The following is a 4,339-nucleotide window of genomic DNA, read 5'->3' as shown; positions in this document are numbered from 1 at the left end:
ATACACGCTTCAGCTTTTGGGCCACCGAGCTTTCAATTATAAGTTGGCGGGATAAGCGACGCGGGTCGGATTGTAATTACCTCAGACCGATGTCTGCCGGCGCCTCGCCCGCTCGCACGAACGCCAGGCCTCGGAATCCACTAATTAGTTCGACTATGTCGTAATTATGAGCTCAGTCTAATCGTTAGCGTATATTAAAAGCTCGAGCGTGTTTAACAAACATTTGCGATGATGAATAGCTGCCTGATCTACTGAATAAAATCTCAGCGGAACAGATGTCTTCTCGTTCGTACACAAACATCTTTCATTATAATGAAGCGCGTATATTACATTACTGACACTTGAACATGATTTACAAACTGGTTAGACCATTACCGCTTTGATGCGGGATATGTTTCAACACCTTTATTTGTTATTATTAGCATTCATTAGTAGAAACAGTAATCGCGATAAGCTCCGACTTTACGTCCAAAAAGGCTGTCGAACAGCGAAGAGCTGTTTACTATTTCTGAGGCTGTTGGATAGGTAAAAATAATACATTCGAGAGGATAAACGGCTCGGCAGGCGTCGAACAAGGCATCTGAGACTGCTGCGATCCCAATCATCTACCCTAAATGCCGACACAAAGTAAGAAAGTAGGGAGCGTATAAAACGTCAAAGAGATTGAATATCGATTGTCGAGTCGACAGCAATCTCGACGCGGCGAGGGGGGCGAGGGACACTTCCGACCGCCCGCGACAATTTATGTTATTGGCACCGCTGCCCTGTGATACGCGATACGGGACCCTCGCGTGTAATTGTTAGTTGGAACACAGGATATTGGGGAATTAAACGAGTGCGGTGATTGATTAAGCGGCGATAACGATTATTGCTCGGCCGGCGCGACCCCGAATGAGATATCGAGATCAACCGGGGAGATACTCGAATCAATTTACAGAATCCTCGTGTTTAAAAGAACGCAAACGAGCTCGCGCACTCGGCTTTGTGCGGGAACGAAAACATGGCGCTCACCAGTCGCCCGTTTACAGATTAAGCCGAAAGATCAACAAATATATTTTAATCCGACCCAACAGCGTTCTCGCATTTCCGGCGGCAAAAACTCGCTTCACGACACATGGGCGAGAAAAAACCGGAGTTATTATCTTAAGTCGAACCCAACAGAACCCATTAGTAAACAACACGGGCACAAAAGAGGGCAAAATAGCGGCTTATAAAAAAAATGTAACAAAAAATCGGCTTTTGATCCTCGGCTCCCCTATATTGTATTTGTGAAGGTTTTATTAGTCGACGAACTGGTCCAGCGACTCCATTTGAGCTCGAGTGTTAGTCGTCGTTTTTTCTCGTCGCTACATAGGCATCAGCCGCGCGGTACAATTATGCATTTCGCACAACTTTGATCTTGTTTAGATTCGACAAAAAGTTCTATTCTATCGATTACGATCGAGGCACGAAGCCGTATTATTGTCGCGGGATGACCGCAATAGAAATAAGTAGTTCCAGTTACGCAAGGGTCGAGGGTTTATCGTCGAAAAGGTTTATAGCAGATCTTCACATCACAGACGCAATTTGGGCCCTTGGCTGCTCATAATAACAGTCGTTCCCCTTTATAAATTCCGAATTACTGAGACAAATCTGCTCCCCACGTTTCGCTCCAAGCAAAACTTTCCACTCGAACAAAGAGCCGACCAGGTACACGCCAGCTGCGGATTATGCCGCGCCGACAAAACAACCGACTAGTCGCGCGACCGGTCGCCCAACGAGCCCGACTCGCCCGACCGATGCAACACCGACCAACTTAAATGGGTTTATGGCAACTCAGTCAGACACGGGAGGTTTTAAAGATGAAATACAAATGTTGCTACACAAAAAGATCGATCTATAATCAGTGTTGGAAATTGAGATCACCTTAAACAACAGCTGTCGGTGGTCTTCACATCTTAAATCTGATAGCGAATAGAATTACGAAACCGTTAAACAAATAACAGTAAACAAACTGGACGGACGGATAATTTGAATTAACTCGGAGGAATGATATCTGATGAATGTTAAATCAATTTGACACGGAGGAGTGATTATTTATTACTGTTTCGATTCATGACATAATGAACGAGAACGTAACAAACCGCAGCGAAGTATAATGCGAAGCGGAAATAATAATGGCATTTGTTAGAGCAGAGCGGCTGTCGGCGCCGCGGGCGCGCGGCCTCACATCCTAATTACGCCAATAATAATTACACAGTAGTCGCCGGCAGCTGGCTCGCTTCGCTACCGCTCTTGTGCCTGCCTTGCCTGCCACCCGCGGCCGCCTTCTGCCACCCTGTTCCTCCCTCACTCTTCATCAAACATATCACTGTCATTCTGATTACTTAACTCTGTAATGATTTCATTTTAATAACGCGTTCGAATTTAATACTGGATGCGACGTCAATAATGCCAATAATGACTCAAAGTCTACTTACGGATAAAACAAGATTAAAAGAGAAGCCGAAACACATGAAAAAGAAAGGCTAAACGCGAGAGCTGCATTAGACAGAACAGAAGTTCAGCGTAATTTTCATTATTATTTTGTCGGGCGGCGTTTTCTTCTGAGACTTTTTGTTCTCACCGCGTGCGAGCCTGTCGACGCGTCAGGTTACGTTCCGAGCTAAAATAATTATCGCTCCGCAGTCATTGCAGTAATTGTTGTGATTCGTTCCGCGGCCCTGAGAGGGGCCATTACAAGCCCGAGAGGCGATTTATTTTATCGCATCAATCAATTATTTCGAGTACACGTTATTAAAAATATTTCATGACATCCACATCCAATAGTCGAATGGCGGCGTTTCGGCTACGTTTTTGTAAAATAAATGATGATACGCCAGAGGCAGGTAACGCGATACGTCCGTTCCGGCGAATAAATAAAGTCGTTGAAGCGAAAAATTCATCAGAATTTATCACTCATGATACCTTCGGTTTATGCAATAACATTTCAAATTTCCGATACGTTTCCCCAGTGAACCAATCAGCGGGGTATTGCTCCGGGCGTGCATAATGACAAAATAAATAATGCATATGAAATCATTGTTTGGATAATTGCACGCTTGATTAAGCTTGGCTCCGCTGAACAACTATTTGATTATTCGAACACTGGCGCTAACCGATTTTCTGACCGTGTTTTTAAATTGTGAGTGGAGGGGGATTGTATTGTGTCTGCGGCTTCGAGGCACCCGCAGCATGCCTAGATCACTGATCGCTGATCAACACCAATCAAGATGTAAATTTATTCAGAGCGATCAGTGTAATCGGCGCGCAGAGCTATTAACCTCGTTCGCGGCGACATCGGACACCGCTCTTCGTCCGATACTGATCTTATTAATACTTCATGATAACAGACATGTAATTACGTAGCATTAATATCAAACTGATATTTCAAATTGTTTAATCAAGTATTATGTATTCATGCACGTTAATTAGCATGCTCAAACAAGGATTATCGGAGAGAGACTTCGCTATTATCAAGGCTATTATGTAGTTAATTTGCCGACGGGGTTTCATTTCAAATTCAAAGGCACTTTTTACACCGACGCACCTTCGTGAATAAAAACAAAATTTTTTTTTTGGTGTTCGTCCCGTCAATTTCAATAGGCGTATTAGCGACGTGGGGAATTTAAACTGGTTTTATTGATGAGGGAGCCGCCCCTTATTCGAAACTCGCTCATTATAATAGTATATTATGCGATAGATTAAGTATTAGTGCAACTGACAATAGTCACCAGTTTATAGATTTCGTGTGAGGGAGGTCAGTGTGTAATATAAACGGAGGGAACGGAGAGCTAAACGAAACTATCGATTGTAATATGAATTATTATAGACGTACTGATCGTCTAAACAATGAAAATAATCAATCAAAGCTTCGGAAGGGTTAGGATTTAAAATGCACAGTCACGCCACGAGCCGGAGGGCCCGAGGATCTCAAATTGATATCTCGTCTTAATTATCACGCTTCGCGCACAAACTTTTCCAGTTAGGGTAGCGACGTTAAATTGATTTTACAAGAACTTCAGAAATTTTTAGAGCCCTTGACAGTGATTAATGAAAGGAATTTCGGAGACTGTGATGTGTTCGCTCCCTCCCTTCGCCGAGCGCGAATACTTAATGACTAGAAAAGCAAAGGGAGGCGCCCTTTTCTTATATTGTGCGGTTTTAGCAATATATGATTCGCTTTTATACAGAGCTCTAATTTAATGCTGTCGTAAAATATTGTGGCGCGACGTCTCATATTACTCAAGCAGCTGTTGCACTCGGCGATAACAGGCGATGGTGCACGAACATAATTTGATGTGGTTAAAAACGTGATGAG

Source organism: Choristoneura fumiferana, chromosome 23 (assembly GCF_025370935.1).
Source record: "Choristoneura fumiferana chromosome 23, NRCan_CFum_1, whole genome shotgun sequence".
NCBI lineage: Eukaryota > Metazoa > Arthropoda > Insecta > Lepidoptera > Tortricidae > Choristoneura > Choristoneura fumiferana.
Note: the sequence above shows the minus strand (reverse complement) of the source record.